Raw genomic sequence first — 23,871 nt, forward strand, 5'->3', positions numbered from 1 at the left:
ATGTGCATGAAGCAAAGTCAGGAAACCTCCATGCTCCAGGTTACTCAGCCAAGGCCCCGGCAGGAGAGCATCTCTCAAAGGAGAAGGTGAACCGGGAGACTTCGGGGTAGCCATCCACGGCCAGTCCTCCCTGAACTGTGAATAAGTCACAGGGCCCAAGGCAGAGGGACGGCTGGGAATAAATGCATGGACAAATAAGTTCCTTCTGCTTGGTAGACCAAACTGATGACTCAATGTTTTAACATTGTTCCACAAAAAAAGAAAAACAAAAAAGTGCTCACACAGTCTGAGCAGGCAAGGAAGTATTAGTTCTGTTTTTTTGCAGTTACACATTTTCCGGTTGAAAATTGCTTCATTATCTATAGTGTCCTTCTTCTTTGTCTCTCTAGCTTTCTTGCATTACTGAGAGCCCTGAAACTCCCCACGCCTCTAGAGTATATTAACTTGTTCAACTATCCATGCCACAACCGTGAAAGTACTAGAAGTTCTCTATAGCTTGCCCTCTCCCTGATATTGCCTTCTTGTTGCTGTGTCTCTAACAACTGTCAAGTTCATTAACACATGCCCAAATCTCGTTATCCTGTGCACAGGGGTCTGGAATGCTGGGCAATTTCAGGAAAGACCCAGCACCAGGTTTCCTCAAGAACAAAGGTCCTTTAACACAAACGTCACACTGGGCCCAGAATTCTCTTCTATAAAGCTCAGGAGAACCCTGCTCAGTTCCTTCTGCGCACAGAATCGCTGTTCTGAGGACATGTCCAAAGCCAAGGCTTCTAAGACCATGTGTTGGACCCCTGCCCACTTTCCTACACTCTACGGGAGGAAAGGAGGAAAGCAAGGAGGAACTATAGCATTTCTTATTGTTTTCAGATGAAAAGTACTTTTTTTTTCTAGCAGGTGTGGGCTAAGAGCATAGGCTTTGTACACTTGAAACTAATAAAATAATTAAATTTGAAAAAAAAAGAAAGAAAAAACAGTATTAGAAACTCCACTTGTTGAATGGATGAATCTGTTGGGACTCGTTGTGAGTTCCAATTGAGAAAAATCCCAAGACCATAGTAGACTTAAGCAAAGGGGAATTTATTGTCTTAAGTAGAAGAAAATTTCACGGGAGGGTCTGGCTGGATACGTAATTCAGATCAATGACACCAGGAATCAATCTCTCCCTTGTGAGCTATTCATCTAATTTCCTCTGGTGGGTTCATTTTCAGCACACTCTCATGTTGAACCCAAAAAAAACCCAGGCTTTCATCCAATTAGACTAACGAAAGAGAACTTCTCTTTAATATGAGAAGTTCCACATGAGTCCCAAGACTGACTCATATTTGACTGACCCGAGTGGCAGTGGTCTGTGGGTAGCAAGCAAGGAGTGCTCAAGGGTCAGCAGTTCCAAGGATCAGTCATGTCAATGACCCACAAGCTCAAAAGGCTTTACAGACAGCGAGGAAAGCAGTCCACGTCAGAGTGCGGTCTAGAAGGGAGGATATGGGCTCTGGGTGGGAAGAGGTGAAGTCAGAGGAGTCAATGAGGTGGCCCTCTTGCCCCAATCCAGGGGATATACTGCTTATAGCAAAGATCTGTCACATAGCAAGACTCATTTGAGCCGCCTTGCACCACCCTCCTGGCATGAGCCTCTGCTGCTAACCCTGCTATACCACTCTTTCAAGAGGCCAGGTCCAGGCAACACTATCCAATAGCCAAGCCCAAGTCACTTGTCTCCCCCAAAGCTATTTCAGGCAGAAAGAGGCCCCACCTGGGCCCTTGGGCTTCCTCCCAAGACTACATCCAAAAGTGGAAAGGGAATCTACCAAAGAAAGTCAGGATGCTATGGGCAAGGGTGATTGGTCAGATAGCCAAAAAGCAACAAACATGTATGGCTATCTAAGGCTCATGGCTTTTCAACTCATAATAGCTGTTCTCTCTGTGCTAGATCTGGAAGCATGACCATTACCAATCTGACACAAAAGAAAACAAATCTCTAGGCAATACTAAAAGTGTTTAGTACACCCATCCATAAGATCAGAGGACAAAAAGGTGTTTATTTTATTTAATCATCGATGGCATCACATTAATCTACCTTTCTATCTCTTTCTACATCTCCCCAACCCCCACCCCAAAGGTCTCCACCACCCTGGAACTTACATAAATAAGCAAGAGTACTCAGAAAGGTATCATAGACTATCAATTCAAAAATCTCTCAGATGGGCACAACAGTTCTTTCAATACAACAGTGAGGAGACACCCAGTTCTAGAACAGGACTGTGTGGGAATGGGACCTGAAACAGACACTTCCACGGTGGCACCTTCCTGGAAACAAGGCTATCCTGGACACACGCCTGAGACTGAAGACAGGAAGGGAAACAGCAAAAAAGAAGTTGAAAACATGACAGAATCCTCACTAAACAGTCAGACATGTTAAGTTTCTATGTCTATTTCCCTGTTTATTAAAAGAGAGAGAGATCTAGGCATTAAGTGTGCAAAAAAATTATTTAATGAAAGCGTCACACATACATACACGTACACACAGCGGGGAGAGAAGATCATCCACTAGAAACATAGAAGTCATTGTGTACTGATTTGTAGTAATGTCCAAGACATATTGTTCGGTGGAAAAGGCGAGTTGTTGAACAGTGTGATGAGTAGGGTACCAACTGGGTAAAAACAAGGAGTAATTACATACACATTCATACTTGTATACTCTTTTTTCTTTCTTTTTTTTAAGTGTGTTTTTCCAGGACCCATCAGCTCCAAGTCACGTAGTTGTTTCAACCTAGTTGTGGAGGGCACAGCTCACAGTGGCCCATGTGGGGATCGAACCAGGAACCTTGTTGTTAAGTGCATGGCGCTCTAAACAACTGAGCTAACCGGCCACCCCCACACTTGTATATTATTAAAATATCTCAGAAGAGCATATGAGTAACCTAATGAAAGTGGTAGCAGGGACTGGTGGTTGGGGGCTGGGACTAGAGGGACACTCTTCACCCATTTCTCCTCCTGAAAGAAAGGGTGGTGAAAGCCAAGAATAAAACTGAGATCTACTGGTTTATACTACACCCTAGATTTACAAAAGAATGAAACATCCACATGTATTTATGATCTATTCAAAATTGTAAATGGAAAAGGAGAAATGCATTTTACATTTAACCAATAGGAAAGTAAGCTGCGGTGCTGGGAGTTTATGTAGATGACCCCACCTTTTCAGAGAACACAGCCTTTTACCCCCACTCCTAGGAACAAAGCCTTAAGCAAATGAGAACTTTTCAAAGAGCTCATTGGGAAATCCTGAATTGCTTGATTGATCTATAATTAAGTGAGACCTGAAATTTGCTTCAAAAATTTGTTTCTCCTGCTTCCTGTTTATTCCTCATATAGCAGAAGCACAAGAATCAGCAACATTCTTTTCTAACCTTTGGGGAAACAGTTAAAACTTGGGCAAAGGAGATTTTAAGAAGCCAAGAGGCACAAGAAGAAAGCAGCACCCAAATGCTTTAGTCCACTTCTTGGAAATTTCTTAAACATACTCCGAAATGGAGCAAAGCAGATCTGCTAAAGAGAAAGGAAATTTGAAAGCATGACAAACACGAACTAAGACCATTATGCAAGAGAAGTCAAAAGCTACATGCCTCCCAAAGGAGAAAGAAACAAGGAATTCAAATGATTGTTCTACTAACTAACTACTACTCTCCATTCTTGCAAAATAAAAAGTTGCAGGTATGTTCTTAACATTCTGAATATATGTAAATGAATGCATTTTTTATTAGTAAAAAAGTAAGAAAGATGATATCAGCTATTTGAAAGAACACAAGAATTCTCCAACATTGCTTGAATAGTTGTTTTAAAAGGTTTGCTAACTGACTCTGGGTGGTGAGCACACAATGGGATTTATAGATGATGTAATACAGAATTATACACCTGAAATCTATGTAACTTTACTAACAATTGTCACCCCAATAAACTTTAATTAAAAAAAAAAAAAAAGGTTTGCTCTGATCTGTTAAAAATGTGAACTGAGGAATGAAAAGACACTTGGTGTTTTGCTCCAGCAGGGCTAGGAGATATCTTACTAAAGAGTACACCTCCCAGAAGGGGAAAAGGAAGTAGCAACTGTCATTGCTGAGACTCCTGCGTGTGGGCACTTCATAAATACCGTCTGATTGAATCCTTACAACCACTCAGTGAGGTAGATATTGTTATTCTCCCTATTTTTCAAATGAGGAAACAGACACCAAAAGGTTAAGTGATTACCCAGAGCTACTCGGCTGGAGCAGGCCTGCAAGGGTCTCTGCTGGGAGTCAGGTGGAAGAAGAGTGCAGATGGAGGTGGGGCGGCTCCAAATCTCCCACTTGCTCCTAACCTCACTTCTATTGGGGCCAACCTAATTTCACACATGGCCTGTATTCCCTTGTGCTCAAGTTAATTTGTAAGATTGTCCTACATTTTCCTTTAGAGAGCGACTATTTGAAGGCTCTTAGTCACAAGGGCATGAACATCTTTGCTAAGTGGGTACTGTTTCTGCTAATTAAGGAAGACTGAAGGCTGGAATAAGCAGGAGGGCAGTCTCTGACTCACCCTCTTTGGCTTCAGCTATGAAAATAGACCCTGGAGCTTCAAAAGAAGAGAGACGATAAAAGGCACAGCTGGGGCACTACCCTTCAACAGGTTGAAAAACATTTGAACATGGCTTCTGTCTGACCCAGAAATAAGGCTTCTACACCTGAAGTTTGCTCAGACACTCATCAAAAATATCTTTGCCTCTTTTTTCTGTGCTTCTGGAGCCACAGAAAATCTCAACCTAAATATTCCAGCACACCTCCTCCCATTGGCAAAGGAGGACCGTAGCTGTCTAATTTTAGGGTCTAACAGTTGGCATGCAATTAAAACTATATTTATTATGGGCTTTGAAGCAGAATAATTTATTTATGGGTAAATTAGGATCATTGCAATACAAACATGCTCCCACGGATGGGGATTTAGCTATGCTCAACCAGGGATCATAAGAACTCTGCCATTTTTGCAACATGGCGTTTATTGTTTCCAAACAAGCAGAAGATCAGACATTTCTAGGGTCCTTCTCAACATCAATCCCCAATGCTGCAGCAGAGTTACAGTCAAGACTATACTTCAGCATTGATAATGATTTGATATATTTCATCAAAGGAAACTCACTCTCTTTGGTTCTCCTTCCTGAAAACAAAAGAAATTATATTAGTGTTAAAGTTCAGAAACGCAGACTGAGAGGTTTTTGTTTGTTTTTGTTTTTGCTTTAAAAATTTTAATGAGAAATTCAGACTTCGATAGATGAGTCTAATTTTGCTGGTTTATTTTGTGTCACCGATTTGCTAAAACAGAGTGGAGAAAAGCACACCTTATTATTTAAATAATGAGAAATAAAAGTAAAATAGCTAATAGTATGCAACCATTGTTTTCCTGAAAACAAGGTTACTATAATACTCGTCAATTCAATATCACCTTTTATTTGTTTTCCAATCTAATCAGAGTATGTTCCCACCTCTAGTACAGCAGCTTTACAAAAAAATATATAAAGCATATAAAAATACACAAAACTATGTGTCCTTCCCAAATCACAAACAATATGTTCTATGTGGGGTAAAACATTGTTTTTGAACTTGTTTTTGTGTTCTGACGCAGAAATAAGTCTAAAAACCTGAAGCTAGGATTTAGTTTTGTAGCTCTGTTATTTGATCTATTTTTCCCCCGATTGAGGACTTTAAATTATTGGTAACCTGTGACGACCTTTTGTGGGTTACATGTTTCTGCTCTTCTTTTCCTGCCCATTGATTATTATGCATTGGCCCAGGCATAAGTACTCACACAGGATTTCTACCTAGTACCTTCATGGTCAAACCCATTTTGCATAAACAGAAATGGAGAGCTGGTTATTACCCCTAAGTACACAGGCACCCTCCCTTTGGGTGAGTCTTCATCATAGAATCTGTTTTGTTTTCATGGAAACATTCATTGCTATATGAAATCATCTTGCTCACTTATTTGTGTACTTCTTTATTATGTCTCTTCTTACTAGAACATGCTTTCCGGGAGGTTAGAAAACTCGTCTTTCTAATTTATCCCTGTGTTCCCAGCATCTAAAAGACAGCCTAGCTCGTAACTGAGATTCAACAAACATTTGTTGAAGGAATAAATTCCCTAATGCTTTGGGGAGTACAAACAAGGCATCTATAAGCGAATCCTGAAAGACAGTACTCAGGGATCTTAGAATCTTCTAAGGACTCTCCTAGGTCATTCAGAGTTGGCAAATTTTTATTAAAAGACCCGAGAGTGAATATATCGGACTTTATGGGCCACGTGGTCACTGCTATGACTACTCAGTTGTGCCGTTGTACCATGAAAGCAGCCACACACACGACACAAATGAGCACGGCTGTGTTCCAACAAAACTTTATGTATAAAATCAGTCACCAGTGGGCTGAAGTTGGCTGACCTCTTCTAGACGAACAGTAATCCAACAGAACTATTTCCTCTAGGCTTATGCCCAGCCACTGCCTTCTTTACTCACAGACACCTCCTCGTCTCACACAGATCCATCAGCTTAGCTGAAACAAGGTCACAGGCAGAACCCTCACTGCAATGAGGTGGAGAAATGAATGTGTATTTCGCCAGCCTCTTTGAACAGCAAGTCGAGCTAGAAGGAGGTTGGAATGGGTTTTGAGCTGATAGCATCTTCCACGCAGATCCTGAGGTCCAGAGCTCCTTACCTTTGTCGCCACACCAGTTCAGACTATTTCGGAGGACAAAGTGGCTCCAGCCCAGGGATCTGTGGTATAACTACATTTTGTGGAAGAAAAGTAGCATCTCAAACGGCTTAGAGGGTTGCCGTCAAAGGAACATTTTCAGCTAGTTAGCGAGAGCCACACAAGTGGAAAAGTGAAGAACTGGGATAATTATCCAGATAACTCAGATATCAAAACAACTTTGCCTGATCACTAAGGCAAAAGGCAAGAAAGAAAAAAAATACCCCTCAAAACTCAAATAATCGCTTTAGTCAATTTTTTATTGTTGTTGTTTTGTACTTGTAGACACATCTTTAAACCCTGAAGTTCAATAGGGCGGACTTGGGAGTTGCTCCTTCTAAGCGCTGAATGCTGGCTTCTGCCCACACCTTTCAGATCCGAATGGGAATGTCAATGATGCAACCTACCTTTGAATACAGTGGGGTAAACAAAATAAACCAAATAAATCAATTTAGCTTATTTTTATCTCTTCATAGATAACTGCTGTGAGATAAGAGCTAGAAATAGCACAACTATACAAGGAAAGTTGGACTTATAATGACAGTTGTTTGGTGTGATAGTTCCACTATCAGAGACCAAATTAAACACACCAAAATGTCAGCAGTTGTTATGTCTGAATAGTGGAATTGTAATGACATTCATTCTTTTCAAATTTTCAAAAATATGTATATGCTGTATATATAGTCCTTTTTGTGTGTGTAGATTTATTGATTACTTATTTGTTATTCTGGGTTTACCCCTCCAGAGCTATTCTCTGTCTTGCTCTGCACACACAAGGCTGCCCTGTGTGGATTGCATCACCCGTGACCGGATGATTTCTCTAGAAGGAGACACTGAAGTGGAGTCTGGAATATATAATCCTTTTTTAAAAAAGAGCAATTTACTCCCAAATAGTAAGTCAGTATATAGGTACTTATTTATAATGCATTTATTGTTTTTATCCCATCATTAAATATTTAGAGTCCATTAGTGCAGGATTATATCTAATACATATGAGCCTAAAATATACTTGAGATATTATCCTTTTCTCAAGAAGCTCACAATAGAATGAACAAAACTTAGTTACAAATGATATTATTACAAATATTAATTACACAAGGTAAAGTGTTCTTAGAAATGTTTATGTTAAGAGAAACTTCATTTTTTAAGGAAAGGAATGTCAATACTGATATACACATGTCATTCTCAGATGCACGAAGTATGTTATTGGGTGAGCGGGTGAGGAGGTTGGGGAACAGTTGAAGGAACACAGTATAGGGAAGAAAAACAAAGACGTTCCTACAAAGTGACTAATGTTGGCTGAGAATCTCAGTTCAGTGGTGTCCTCAATTTCTTAATAAAACCCAGTGACCAAAAATACCATTTGTTCATATATGTGTGACAAGTCCTCTTCAGGATTAAAAACACATTAGAAAAGTCACGGCCACTGAATTTTCTAATGAACCAAATCAGGACAAAAGTTGTTATGTGTCTTAGTCTGTTTGGGCTGCTATAACAAAATACCAAAGACTGGGTGGATTATAAATAAGAGAAATTTATTTCTCACAGTTCTGGAAACTGGAAGTCCAAGATCAGGGTGCCAGCAATTACAATGTCCTATGAGACCCCGCTTCCTGGTTCACAGACTGTTGGCTGTCTTCTCACTGTGTCCTCACATGGCGGCGGAAAGGGTGAGAGGGCTCTCTGAGGCCTCTATTGTAAGAGCACTAATCCCATTCACCTGGGCTCTGCCCTCAGGACCTAATCACTTCCCAAAGGCCCCACCTCCAAATACCATCACAGTGGGGATTAGGTTTCAACATGAATGTTTTTAGGGGGGAGGGGCACAAAGATTAAGTCTGTAGCATTATGTCCTCGCATTTGCAAACAGCAGGCTAAAAAGATAAGAGGTAGCCTAGTGTGTTCTGAATGTCAGAGCCAACCGCCTCCAGAACTTTTTTTTCTACTGTTTTCACTTATTAAAGTAGAAAGCAAGACTTTAAAGAGATTGGGCCAAGACAACCAAAGTGTCCTTCGACAGATGATTGGATAAAGAAGATGTGGTATATACACACAATGGAACACTATTCTGCCATAAGAAAAGATGAAATACTGTCATTTGCAACAACATGGATGGATCTTGAGATTATCATGCTAAGCGAAATACGTCAGAAAAAGTCAAGAACCACATGACTTCACTCATATGTGGGATATAAAACTGAAAGCAACAAAGGAGCAAGACAAATAAAGAAACAAAAACTCATAGACACAGACAAGTTTGGTGGTTACCAAATGGTAAGAGTGGAGAAGGGATGGTAGAAAAGGGAAAAGGGGGTCAAATATATGGTGATGGAAGGAGAACTGACTCTGGGTGGTGAGCACACAATGTGATATATACAAAGGGTGACAAAAAAAATGTATACACATTTTAAGAAAGGAAAAGAACTGTATTAAAATTGTAATACTCAATATATACTGATAACAAAAGATGAATACAAGTCAAGTGTATACATTTTTTTGGCACCTCCGGTAGATGATGTATTATAGAATTGTACACTTAAAACCTACGTAATTTTACTAACCATTGTCACCCCAATAAATTTAATTTACAAAAAAAGAAAACAATGACAAAATCTTTTAAAAAGAATGAATCAAACCCTATACTAATCCTTTCTGTAGATTAACATGCATACTCTCGCCTAGGCTTATGGTCAATTTCCCATCAAAGATTCTCACAGTGTCGTCTACCCAGTCAGTGTTCTGCGACCTGTTTCTCCACCAACACTGGTCTGTGACAGCCTGTGAAATGTGTTTAAATTCAAGGGACTCATTTACAAGGGAACAATCCTGTTCACCTTTGTCTAGGTTGCAATTTAACCACATTTTCATTAAAAAAAAGGATTAGTATTAGGAAAAGCTGAGTTTACTGGCTATATGAAGAGAAAATGTGTCACTAGGGACAAAACTGGAACCAATGGTTCTCCCCACTAAGGAATCTCTAGCCAGAATGTTGCCAACACTCAACACATGTATTTGGAGTTGTACCATACCCCTCTCTCCTCAAATCTCTTTATAACTACAAACTGTCCTAAATGTAAGCTAGTACAAAGAAAGGGGCCTCTAAGAGCACATTCACCATTTTGAAGCAGCCTGGCTGACTCAGCAATAAGGCTTGAGAGTCAGAGATAAGTGGCTTCAGACAAACAATACTTGAATCCATCCTGACCCAACTACCTGGGTGGCATGTCTACATGTGTGCCCTGGGGAGAAAAAGCCTTGTGTTCCAGGACTAATAAAGCTCTCCCCAAACTCTGCAAGTCTCCAGAGCTGATGCAGCCATCTGCAGGAATGGCGGGGCAGAGTTAACATCTGCCACACACAGGGCAGCTGAGAGATATTCAGGCTTAATGAGGAAAATTTCTGCTCAATATAAGGGTAACATTTTCAAATACATAGTCACATTAACAGGACTTTTTATCTTACAATGTAGTGAGTTCCCTAGCCCTGGAAGTGTTTAAGCAGAGATTTAAAAATCCCTGGATGGAAAGTTGGCCTGGCTAGCCTCTAAGGTCCCTTCCAGGATACCTACGCTTCTAGCCAAAAAGTGAACACAAAGGTGCCATTTTTCTTTGTCACTTCAGTTCAGCTCACATGCATATACATGAGAAAGTATTAAGAGCAAGCCAAGAAGACAACTTTCCTACCTCAGTGTACTGCTGTGATGGTTAATTTCATGTCAACTTGACTGGGTTACAGGATGCCCAGATATTTGGTCAACCATTGTTCTGGGTGTTTCTGTAAGGGTGTTTTAATCAGTAGAGTAAAGCAAATTCCTCTCCATGATGTGGGTGGGCTTCATCTAATCAGTTAAAGGCCCACATAGAACAAAAAGACTGACCCTCCCCCAGGTTTAAGAGAATTCTTCAGCAGACTGCCTTAGGACGTCTTCTGCACCGCTGGCTCTCCTGAGTCTCGAGCCTAATCGCTAACACTGCAGATTTGGACGTTGCCAGCTTCCACAATCACGTGAGCCAATTCCTTATAATAGATCTTACTCTCTCCACTCACCCATCTTAATGGCTTCATCACTCACTCAGTTGCTCAGGCTCAAGATCTAGAAGGCTTCTTTAATTCCTCCTTTTTCCTTCATCTCCATCATCCAATCCTTTAGTAAAAACTATCAGTTATATGCAAAATATATACCAAATCTGTCCCCTTCTCATTATCTTCACTGCCACTCCCTGATTCTATTCTTGCTCCCTTCTATCTCTTCTCCTTAGAGCTGTGAGTGGTTATTAAAAAAAAAAAATAAAGGAACAAACAAAACAAAAAAACACAAAACCATGAACCGGATCATATCACGTCTATATTCAATACCCTCCATGGTTTCCCATCTCACTCAAAATAATATCCCAACTCCTCACCAGAGTACTTCCAGCTTTCCTTTGCTAAAAGCAGGACTTGTTACTTCATATGCCTTTGCCCCTCTGGCGTCATGCCTTACCACTCTCCCACCTGGCCTTTCTGTTGTTCCTGGAACATCCAAGCTATTATAGTTCCCACCTCAAGGCCTTCCCATTCGCCGTATCCTCTGCCCAAAACACTGTCCCCAAATCTTCCAGATGGCTTTCTCCTTTACAGCATTCACATATCAGCTTAAATGCCACCTCCCTTGAGGGGGTCTTCCCTGACTACCCTGTCTATCTCCTTTTCTCTCCACCTTCCATCTCTTAACACCGTTTTGATTTCTTCATGGCACTTACATTTGGCTGGAACAGAGAGACCTCTAGACAGAATTCGTACCACTTGTTTCCTGGGTCCGCCTGCAGAGGAAGCTGGGTCTGCAAACTACCTGAAACTTATCCAGTCAGCACTACAGAAAATTGCTGCCTCGTAATCTATTGAACCCTGACAGCAAGGACAAAGAGACAAAAATCTCCCAAAGTGCATATAATAGCAGAAGGTGGGTACTGGGCCTAACCCAGGTGTGCTTACTGCCTGGGGGACAGGAGTGAAAGGAGAATGCACCTGTTCTGAGGTACAGGCTGGCCAGGGCAACCTGACAGGGCTGAGCCACGAAGCTCTGCAATCAGATATTACTTCTCCTTGGGAGTCAGGGATGGAGAGAAGGTCTGCTACTGGAAGATCCTTTTGGAAACACAGGCCCCGGAAGTAGGGATCGCTCTATCAATTTAGGGTAATAAAAAATATTGTTTGAGGCAATGGGCTGAAAGAAAGTAAGTTGACTAGTTCATCTCTATAAGACCCTCTTCCATCACGACTCAGCGCTAAAAGAAATGCAAACTCAGTGATGGTATTCAACACCTTATTGTTTTATATGGAACATTGCTCACAGTTTACTGGTACCTTACCTATGGCAAATTAAAGTGCACGTCGCCCTACCCCCACCCCAATGCATCTTCTACATTTATTTGGTGATATAAGTTAATGATCTTCTTACTTCTCCTGTCTTTCATGTCATTTGCGAATTAAGTTGCCTTTCTCTTCAGTGGCTTTATTATCCTTCTGTATCTCTGTAATATCTTGCTTAAATCATAGATGCTTCATTTCAATCAAGGTAGCAACAGAGAAGCAACAAACTTATGGTACAGAATGACACCATGTTGAAGGTGCTTAAAAAAAAAATAGCAGAGAAAAGAAGAAAACTAACACCCTTTCCTTTACCCACCTCCCAAATGTGCCCTCATTATTCCCCATGTGTTCAATGCTAGGCTAGGCCCTGACCCTGTCAAGTCACGTGACTCTGCAAGTCCCATTACCCTGGCTTGATCCGTGTCTTGTGTTTGATCTGGACGTCTCCCTTTTCTCTTGACAGCAAATCACAAGTAAAAAAGTGGCATTTTAATGAGTTGTGAACCTTTTCGAAGACAGAAAAGGCAACCTAAACTGAATAGGGACCTTCAAAAAATGTGTAAGACATGTAATTGTTGTTTTAAAGCATACATAAAGAAAATGTATAGGAATAAGGGCAGCATTAACTTGAATGAATATCTAGATCACATCAAGGGTCTACCTGAGAAAGTCATGGGAACTGATGTGGCATCTAAAGCGGTTTCTAAATACAGATTCTTAACACCATTTCCTTTGAAGTTTTCCTTATAACCAAGTACCTAAGATCACAAGAGTCTCTTCTAGCATTCTTTGGCTAAAGAGTCAGGCACAGGTTTTTTAAAACCAGGATTTGTGACTAATGAGATAAAATGTAACTGTGTTTCAGCTAGGATTCTTCCATTGCCAGCAATAGAAATGAACACCAGCTAACTTAGCAAGAAAAGGGATTTAGTGATAGCATACAGTAGCTGATATTCACCGAGAAAAAGCTGAAGAACCAACAGGGACAGGAATCAGGCTGCTCTAGGAATCTAGGCAGTTGGAATCAACAGAGCATCTTCAAGATGCCACTGTTGAATTTAAAAAGTTCCAGACATTTTGTTTGTATTAAATCCACAGAGAGAGTGCATTTGATTGCCCTACCTCTGTCAATGTTAGCAGATAGTCCCACTAAGACTGTAATCCCTGGGAGAGGGGTTAGTCTACCAAACAAATTCGGGAAGCTGTTACTAGATGACAAGAATGCATGGTGATGGGGGAGTAGGGGTGGGGTGTGGATGGTGGAGGGATGGATGAAGGTCTACTCTAGACCACCAAGTGACTTACTGATGGAAGGTGTTTTCATCTTAGTCATGTACTTTCAGGTATTAATTTGACGACAGTGACTAATCTCATACATTAAGAAAAGTCTCTTTCTCTGTGCATTGACTTAGCAATCAGGGTGACTTTGCAGGATGACTGACTTTAATTTGCACTGGAGGGAATATCCTACATTCCACTGCAGGTACTGTCTCCCTTTCCTGTTAGCTCACAAATTCTTTTCATCCATTTCTCATGGTGCGCATGCCACATATTTACTTTATGCTTCTCTTTTTCTGTTTTACGACTTGGGTATATCTAAATCCCTGCACACCTTGGAGATCCATAAGCTGAATATTGTAACTTTTTGTTTTTTTAACTTTTGCACTATTGTTACTTGGGGGAGAAATATGTACTCCAAACATGGATGGTTAGACTGCCTTAATATTTCCTCCCACGAGACTCTAAATAAGCCAATATTTTCTTGAAATGGCTTTTTCATTGCAGATTTTATTTTTATGTTCCATGTGAACCAAAGCCATTTGCATAGTTCATTTATTTACATCTTTGGGATTCTGTTTTGGTTTTTTTCCTTCAAAAGATTCTAACAGCTACTTTCAGTAGCCCGTGTAAACCAAGTATCATTTGTGATGTTGGTGGTGGTATGTGTGTATGGAAGGATTTCTTTTTTCTTTTTTCAGATTTTGACAGCTAAGAGAATATTTGCTCTTTCCTTTTTGAGACAAAATTAAGATAATAATTTAAAAGAAAACACTTCAAAGCTTCAATTTTTAAAACCACTCACAAGGACAAATACATACTGCCAGTCACTGTTGCTGTTTCGAGGAGTGACAGGTAATCATCAGCAGCAGGGTGCGTTTTGTTTTATAACTGCTAAGAAAGTGACAAGTTGCCAAGCATTCGTTTAAGAGTCCCTGACTCCTCTTCTTCCCCTCACATTTATCATTCAATCAATCCATCGGCAATCCTTTAAGAGCTACCTCTAAGCATTGGCCAAATCCTTCCATTTCTATTTCCATTACTAACACCCTAGGCCCAGCCACCATCATCTTTCTTCTGAACTATAAGAGCCTCCTAAAGTTTCCCAGCTTCCACTCACAACACCTGATTCTCTAGACAGCAGCCAGAGTTATCTTTCAATAACATACAGAGCGTCAATTTGAGGTCAGAACCCTCTAATGGCTTCCCATCACACCCAGAATAAAATCCAGACTTCACATGGCCACCGAGGCCTGATATAATGCACCTATCAACCTCTCCCACTCACGTGCTTTGTCTTTAATAGAAGACCCAGTATTTTATATTATATTATATTATATATATATATTACATTTGTTATATTATTATATTAATTATATATTATATTATGTTATATTATATTATATTATATTATATTATATTATATTATATTATATTATATTATATTATATTATATCTGGTCTTATATTCTATTAAAATGAGACCGGGTCTTATATTAATTTTTGCTCCAAAAGACGCATTAGAGCTGACTGTCCGGCTAGGACTTATTTTCGGGGAAACACGGTGGTAGCTATAGTGGCAAGAACTCTGTGCTTGGAGTCAGAAAACATAGGTTTGAAGTTAGGAGCACTGACACTTAACCGCCTTATGTCTTTGGTCAAGTTTCAGATGAACTTATTCCCTTATCTGTAAAGTAGAAATAATGCCACCTACTTCACAGGTGATTGAGGAGAGTCTGCAAGACACAGCGGTGACGGAGCCCATCCCAACGCCTGTATGGAAGTGCTCAATGCATGTTAGCTTCCTTCTATCCTTCAAGCTCTGTAGCCCTTTTCCTTTCGTCCTTCAAACTCTCACAAAAGAATCATTTGGCACGCAATATATGCTTTTAGAGCATCATTATATAGGCTTTTAAGGTTTGTTTTCTGAGCCTCTCATAATCAGATGAGTGATGTCTAATCAGCCAAAGATGCAGTCTTCTTTGGATAGTAGCAGCTTTAGATCTTGAATACGTTGCCTTCTCTGCATTTTATTCTCAGTGCATCACTGAAATGACAAACTGCTTTCCTCAGAATGTATCAGGAATTCTGTTTCTTAGCAACACCTCTCCCACAGGCAATAAAAGACAGAACATAATTCCCTTTGGGCATTAGGAGTCTCTTCATAATACTGAAAATGGGGCCAATTTTCCCTTAGATGCAGAATTAGTAATCAGTATTCCACCTTTGAAAGACAATACATTTGAGACCCTTGAAAGTACAGCTTTTGAAAAGTTTGGCACATTTCTCATTCCAGCGCCTGCTATTTCAGGGCTTATTTTCAAAGATATTATAGAATTTTAATGTATTAGGCCTTCATGTCTTGTTCTTCCTGAATCAAAATTAAGAATGAAGCTTTTCTAATTCTAAGCTTCTTCTTCCCACTACCTTCCAAGTTCTTCTTTCAAGAAAGTATAACAACTTACTAATTTTGAATACCAGCTGCCCTCTTCACTTTTATATTCTAGATTTCAGAAAATAAAAATTTTATATTTTTTATCAAGTATAAAACAAGCTCATTGTACATGTAAAGTTCATTTAAAGGTTAAAATACAAATAAATCCAGTTTATCTTATTTTATTATCAACCTTGTCACCATATAATAATAGCTACGACATTTATTAAGAAATTATTATGTGGCAGGTGTTCTACTTACACTTAAAATGCTTTATTTACTCTTCATAAAAAACCTTGTGTGGGAGGTATTATTACTTCTCATTAACAGTGGAACTGAGGCTAAGAAAAGTTAAGTAACTAACTCAAGGTCACACAGCAAGTACTAGATACCAATATTAATCTTTACGCTCTAATACATTATTCATTAGTTCCTTTTATTTTGTATTCTGCTCATCACTGCCTAGTTTATTGAATCTAATTGAATGCATAAATAAAACCACATGAATAAAATGAATTTAAAAAATGAATAAAAATGAATTAAAAAAATATTTCTAGAAAAGGTAGTATTCAGTAGTTACCTAAGGATATTTGAACACATTCATAATTAATACTTAATCCTTTGACACTGTAACTGTATGTTACAGAGGTATGTTGAATGAATTCAGTGTAGTAAAAAGGCTCCAATGAGCTTTGACTTATGTTCTGAACAGAGAAGTTTCTCGTCACCAGAGACACACTACTTTTTCAGCTGTTGGATTATCAGAGTAATTTACCACATCTTCTCTGTGTCTGCAGTTCTGTCATGTCCTGTGGGTAACTAGGAGACTTGCAAGCAAAACAAATGTGGTCACAATTATTTAAAGTGTGTTCCCATCTGATGGATCTAATTTTTTCTTAGACACTTGACATTTGAATGGCTATCATTTTCTATGACTAAAAACAGTCTTGCCATTATAACTTAATCAGCTGCTCCTTAACTTTAACAGAAGCACTCTAGCCAATATACTACTATTATGCTGTTGGCATAATACTATCTATTATGCTGTTGGCACAATCCAATAAAGTACATTATCATTTAGCTATATATTAAATAGTGTCTTGGGGGTAGATACCTCTCTAAATTTAAACTCATATATAACATATAAATTTTATTATATATATAACATATGTATATATTTTTTTAATATATAAATGTATATATTACATGACGTCTCTTAAGGGTCAATATAGAATATATATTTAATGGAATGCTTATGATGAAAGGATATATTAAATATGTTTCTTCTTTCAGCTACCTTGAGATATTAGTCCGTTGCTAGAGGCGTATGACGTTCTTAATGGGCCACTAAACACTAAATCTTCACATACGTGTAAATAAGAATGAAAATAAAAGTTGTTTGTTGTACACTGAAATTGCCCAGGAGTGAATTTTTCTAGTAAATCAGAGAAAATGCACTATGCAAACTTTCATCCTCCCTTTTGTCCTGGACATTGCAGGAAGGTTTACTTGAGCTAGGTCTACAGTGACTGCAAAATGAAGACAGCTCTGTGGCTCAAAACGTTCTCAGCTCCAAATCTTGGCCTCATTACAGGTTGCTCTAAGCAACTTTGTTTTCTATTGTGGCAGAGGAAAAACTATGCCTATGTTCACATTCAGAACTGAACTCCAGGGCCATTCTCAAGATCATATACAATTATCAGCACAGTTATAATCCTATGCTGCTCTGATCCATAACAAAGTATAACTGAATTCTAGGGAGAATATCAATATAACAATGACCTTGATTTAACTCTAATTTATAAAACTGAAAATCCCTTCATAACTCTGATACTTGTGACTCAGTACAGGTTGAAATGAGACTAGCTTAGTGCAGACTACCCACTCATTCCAAATGCATGGAAATGGTGGATGAATACACCTGTCCTCCTCACCCCTATTTTTTTTTAAATACATAGCTAAGTGTGAAAGAAAGGAGAACGCTTAAGTTTCGGTAATAAATAGGGAAACTCAAAGCCAGAGTGTAAGTGCACAAGTGAATGCTAACATTGATGGGAAGGGGTTTAATGGCTAGAGACTGAGGGTTTAGCAACCACAGAAGAAATTTCCTTGAGGCCCCATTAGACAGGATGCTGAAACGAAATTCTACATATAGTGTCAGAAACCTAGGAAACACTATGCCTTGAATAAAGGGGCCAAGAAAAACCTAAGCCAGGGGTGGCCAGTTAGCTCAGTTGGAGAAAAACCTTGGCCTTCTCGTCCAGTGAGGCAGCAAGGAAGCTTTGTTGTCTGTCCTTTAATATGGATTTGGTTAAAAACAATATGCTTCCATGAGAAACTGGACCTTTAAGTCTGCACATTGTGCACAGACTCCGAATGAACTTCACCCTCTTCATATAGGAGCCACAAGCTAAAATTTTAACATAAAAACTGATTCTGGAACTCCTGGGGCTCTGGTTGCTCTGTAGAAACAGTCCCAAAACCCTGGACACAGAGGTCTTCCATTTCAAGAAATACCACCTGCTGAGGATAGCTAAAAAAATAAAATAAAATTACAACCTCCAGGAGGAAAGGATCCATCATGAAGAAAGCAGCACTACAAACAAGCACTTAGGAACTGAGCCAGTGTGACTACAGGGAATTATAAAGTAAGAATGCTTAAAATGAGGAGCTAGACATTGAAAAAGGAACAAGAAAACTTGAAAAAAACAGAATTTCTAAAAATAAAAACATAGGCATTGAAATTTTAAAAGTTCATAGATTTGTTAGACAGTAGATTAGATAGGACATAATGGAATTAGTGAATGGAAGAGAGGTTTAAGAAAAATTGCAGTCTAGTACAGAGATTGAAGATATGAGAAAAGAGACAAAGAAGAGACGGGAAAAGTCTAACAATATGTCTAATTTGAGTTTCAGAAGGAAAGAAGAAAGAGAATGAGGAAGAGTCAATAGACAAAGATACAATGGATCATAATTTTCCAAAGCTAAAGAAAGAAATGAGTCCACAGACTGAAGACTCACACGGAATCGTAAGAAGTTGGTAAATAAATAAATCCCACTTAATCACATCATAAAGAAATGGCAAAATGCTGAAGACAGAGAAAATCTCAAAGTAAATGAGAGACAAAAATGATTACCCACAATGGAACAAAGAATGACAGAACTTCTAAGCAACGTTAGAGGCCAAAAGACAATGCAATAGTAGCTTCAAAATGCTGAGGAAAAGGCTGTTAGAGTGATACAAACATAGTTGAACACACACAGTACCCTCCTCCCCCAACCCAAAATAAGAATATTAAAAGTACTTTATATATCTCTAAAGTATACAAATTAATAAACTGAAACCTCGTGTACAATGGAGTTGAGAGGCTAGAAGAGACAACTCTCATGTATGTGACAGTCAACAACCACCACTGACCCAAGAAGAAAAATACCTTGCATCTCCAACAGGAAGTGGTACTTCTTTACTACCTCACAGGAGGAAAAAAGAGATATTCCCTTGGCCAGTAACCCCTCAGCCAATGGGAGACTGCCACAGCTCAGCCAATGAAAAGTCACTACACTTCGCACTTTCAATTTCCTCCAATGAACTCTTCATTTACAACAGCCCTTCCCAAGTCCATAAAAGATGGGTTCTCTCCTTTGTTTCTCTGGACTTGCACATGGTTCACTATTAGACTGCAGTTGTGTCCTAAATTGCAATTCTTTTTTCTTCCAAAATAAACCCATTTTGCTGAAGAAATATGTTTGTTACAGGTTAACATAAGTACTATCTAAAGTACTTCAGGGGTAAAAAAATATTTTCTCAAAAGAATGGACCACAAGTAATTAATAGTACTATTAATGAAACTGGTAAGTAAGTACATTTGAGCACAAACTACAACAAAATGATTCATTTGGATGGGAGGAAGATTAAAACCAAAGTGAACCATCATCTTAGTTTCTAACAACCTAGATTAGAGATGGGTGCTAAGAGTTACACATTCCAAGGTCCTTGTAGTGTATAGTTCTGTTAAACCAGTATATGTGTTGTATTGGTTTTCTAGGGCTACCATAAGAACTTACCACAAACTTGGCTTAAAACAACAGTAATTTATTCTCTCACAGTTGTAGAAACCAAAGTCCAAGATCGAAGTGTCAACAAGGCTAGTTCTTTCTATAGGCTCTGAGGAAGAATCTGTTCCAGGCCTCTCTCCTTGCTCTTGGTGGCTGCCAACAACCCTTAGCATTCCTTAACTTGTAGTTACATCACTCCAACCTCTGCCTTCTTCTTCATATGGCCTTTCCCTTTATGTGGCTCTGTCTTCACATGGGCTTCTCCCTTATCTCTCCGTGCCTTCTCCTATTCTACATTTTATAAGGACACGCTTCATTGGATTTAGAGCCCACCCTAATCCAGAATGATCTCATCTCGAGATCCTTACCTTAATTATATCTTCAAAGACCCTTATTCCAAATAAGGTCACACTTAGAGGTTGGGGTGGACATGTCTTTTGAGGACCACAATGCAATTCAACCCAGTACACTTCTTAAAAATGTAAAGGTGGACCACTAAAAAAGTTTTTTTTGTTTTTTTAAGGAGGGTGCAGCTCACAGTGGCCCATGTGGGGATCAAGCCGGCAACCTTGGTGTTATTAGCACCACGTTCTAACCAACTGAGCTAACCGGCCAACCTAAAAAAGTTTTTTAAAAAGTGGAATGTATAAATTCCAAACAAGCAGAAGGAAAAAGAAATACAGAAAACAGTTTCCTTGAAAGTAGGAAAAGAGAAGTAAAAGCATAGTAAAATAAGACAGAAGTTCAAATGAATTAAAAATGACTTTAAATGTAAATAAGTTGAAATTAAAATTCAGAGTAGATTAAAAACAAAACCCATATATACCATTGCTGATCAAAATATTCAGACTTAGGTCCCATTCTCTTTAATGCCATTCTCAGCGCCTTAGCTTAGCAAGGCTAAAGTACATTCTCATTTAATTAATGTCCTGAAATCATTTTCACCTGTAATATTGACTAGACTACAAACACAACTTATACAATAGAAAAATGGAAAAAAATTGCTTTCAAACCAAATTTCCTCCATTTTGATGATAGCTAAGGAGTTAATTTTTCTAGATCAGTTCCAAGATTTTTTAAAAGTAGTTTTACATGACTTGAAAGACTAACAAACAGTAAAAAACTGTGAGATTTATTTTTGATCCCTCACTCTTTATACTTCTGCCAATTTGATGTCTTTAAAAAAAAATTCTTTGAAATTCCAGATTACAGAGAACAGATCTCATTACTGATTTTATTAAAACACAAAAATAAAATGCATATCCATGAGCATATACTGAAAAATAACTGAATGAGAAGGAACAAATCTCTCTTACATTAGGATTCCAAACCCTCTATGGGAAGTATAGCTTAATTCCTTTCCTCCTTCAGCAAGGTTTGGACTTAAGAGACTGACTTCCAAAGAACAGCATACAGAATTGAAAAATAGTAACTTTCCAATAAAGAACCTGGCAGATACCATCTCAACCAAGTGATCAAGGTCAGTGTCACCAGTAATAAGTCATGTTGGTAACATGTGCCCCCTGAAGTGATGTAGAGAAAGGCATCTCACCTCTGTGGTATTCTTTCCCAGAAAAATCACAATTCTAGTAAAATCAAGAGAAACTATCAGATAGCTTCGAATTGAGGGACATTCTACAAAATACCTGACTAGTACTGGTATTCTTCCAAAATGTCAATGTCTAGGAAAACAAGGAAAGATTGAGAAACTGTTACAGACTAAGGTGACATAATGACTAAATGCATTGTGGTATTTGAGACTGGGTCCAGGAACAGAAAAATGACATTAATAGAAAAACTGTGAAATCCAAATAAAGTCCATTGTTTGGTTAATTATATTGTACCAATGTTCATTTCTTAGTTTTCATAAACTAAATTTGATCAACAGGTACCATGTAAGATGCTAACATTAGTGTAAGCTAGATGAAGGGTATACAGGAACTCTGTACTACCTCTGCAACTTTTCTGTAAATCTGAAATTTGTTTGCCTCCTTTTAAAAAGTCTTGGGAATATTCGAAAAAATAAAATAAAAATATTCAAATCTTAACTTGTGTAATTCATCTCTAAAATAAAAAATAATTTTCATAATTTAAATATATCAAGACTTGTTCAAAGTCAGTCAGTGGTATAGAAAAGAACTAAACACTACAAACACCAGCTTATTCTTTAGAAAAATCAGGTTTAAATGTATAAGCTCTTTATGTGTAGTTTCCACAATTTCTTTCAAAAGTTACATTTAGATGAACAGAAGCTATCCTAACATCAGCTATGGCAGAGACAAACAGGAATTGTTGCCAGTAGTAGTTGGCAAAGAATGTGGACTTATTTTGCTACATGATTTTTAAGATTATCCTGAAAGGACATGGGGAATATCCCTAATTTGCCTTAACTCCATTATAAACAGGCCACACAGTTAAATTCATTCTTGACCTAATTCTATTTTCAGAATTTCCCAAAATTTGGATACCACCCACTACTTTAAGAATGTGTCCTGGAAGAATTTAAGATGTAAAATGGAATACACACACACAAAAGGAATATATACCTCAGTATTAACTGTGTATACTTTGGAGGTTTGTGATTGGTGATTGGTTTTCCTTTTGCTTATTTTTCAGTCTTCCTCAGTGAGTGGATCCAGTAATGACCATTTGGCATGTGTCTGGTACTGCAGGAATTCAGTGTTATTGACTAAATACTCAACTGGCATTACTTTTACTATTAGACTGAGACCCAGCCACTGCCTATAAAGGAAGAGGTCCCAGTGGGGGTGATGCACTGGCCCCTGGGCAAGAAGCTGCAACAGGAGCTGATGCTCAAGACCATCATCCTCTGGCGACAGAACTTCTGCCTTCCCTGACTCAGACCACCACCTCTTCAAATGGGTGGGACCATCCACAGAACAGCTGGAAAGTCTCCCGGGACTTCCCCAGCGGCTTCCATCACAGCATGCCTGCAGGGAAGCTCCTCACGCCGTCATCTCTGCTGTGTGACCAGGGTCACGTCTGTCTGGACATCCTGGAGGACAAGTGGTCAGCACTGTGTGTGTGACGTCAGGACCATCCTGCTCTCCATGCAGGGCCCGCTAGGAGAACCCAACATCAACAGTGCTTTGAACACACATGCTAAGTTCTGGAGAAACAACCTTCTACAAGAAACGTACTCAGAGCAGGTTTCCCTGCAAGCGCCCTGACGTGACTGTCCAGCCTGTCTGTCTCCCTGTGTTGTCTTTAGTTTTTCCTCAGGTGGTCTCTCCTTTCTGTGATTTCTATGTAGAAAACCTGTTTTAGTAAGCTGTGCTGCTATCGTTTGGTTTTTGTTTATTTAATTGTCTCCAGTTGAGCCCTTGTAATAATATTAAATATTGTTTTAAAAAAATAATCAAGGTGCCTGCTAAATTTTAGAACTAAGTATTATCACAAGCATCCTTTATAGTTTTATAATCTACAAAGACATTATATTGTAAGGATGAAATGATTTTAAAAAATAAACATCAATCCTATGATCAATTAGTACTGGTTATCCATTAGGTAAAAAAGGGGGTAAACCTGCCAGTTATATTTGGTCTTTCAGAAAAGGGAAAACAATTAGCAAATAAGGCTCAAGTAGGTCTTAAAATAAATCAGGTAGATCTCACTTTACAAGAGACTGTTTACTGAAAAGTTTTGGAAATCATTTTTCTATAATAGATTAAATCCTTTTTTTTCCCATTTTTATTTTTGACAGTAATGTCAAATACTTTAAACCACTACATTCCTTGACCTACACAAAAGTATTCCGAGATTAAAAAAGCACCTAAATTGTTTGTGTTACTACTCATCTAGTCCTTCTTTAATGTGAATGCAGTTTAAATGTATTCCTTTCATAAGTTTAAATTTTCATTTTTTTAAGGCAGGGAAATGTATTTTTATTTTTAATATCAGACATAAATATATTAGGAAAACTGAGATAATTATACAAAGCTGAGTTAATTTTACTAGAGAA

General features: G+C 38.6%; 1 pseudogene; it reads left to right on the plus strand.

Moving 5' to 3' along the window:
- On the plus strand, window positions 1-23,212 carry LOC109445475 (ubiquitin-conjugating enzyme E2 C pseudogene; annotated as a pseudogene).
- The last annotated feature ends 659 nt before the right edge of the window (window positions 23,213-23,871 follow it).

Source organism: Rhinolophus sinicus, chromosome 3 (genome assembly GCF_057876585.1).
Source record: "Rhinolophus sinicus isolate RSI-liver-muscle chromosome 3, RSI-T2T, whole genome shotgun sequence".
Classification (NCBI taxonomy): Eukaryota; Metazoa; Chordata; class Mammalia; order Chiroptera; family Rhinolophidae; genus Rhinolophus; species Rhinolophus sinicus.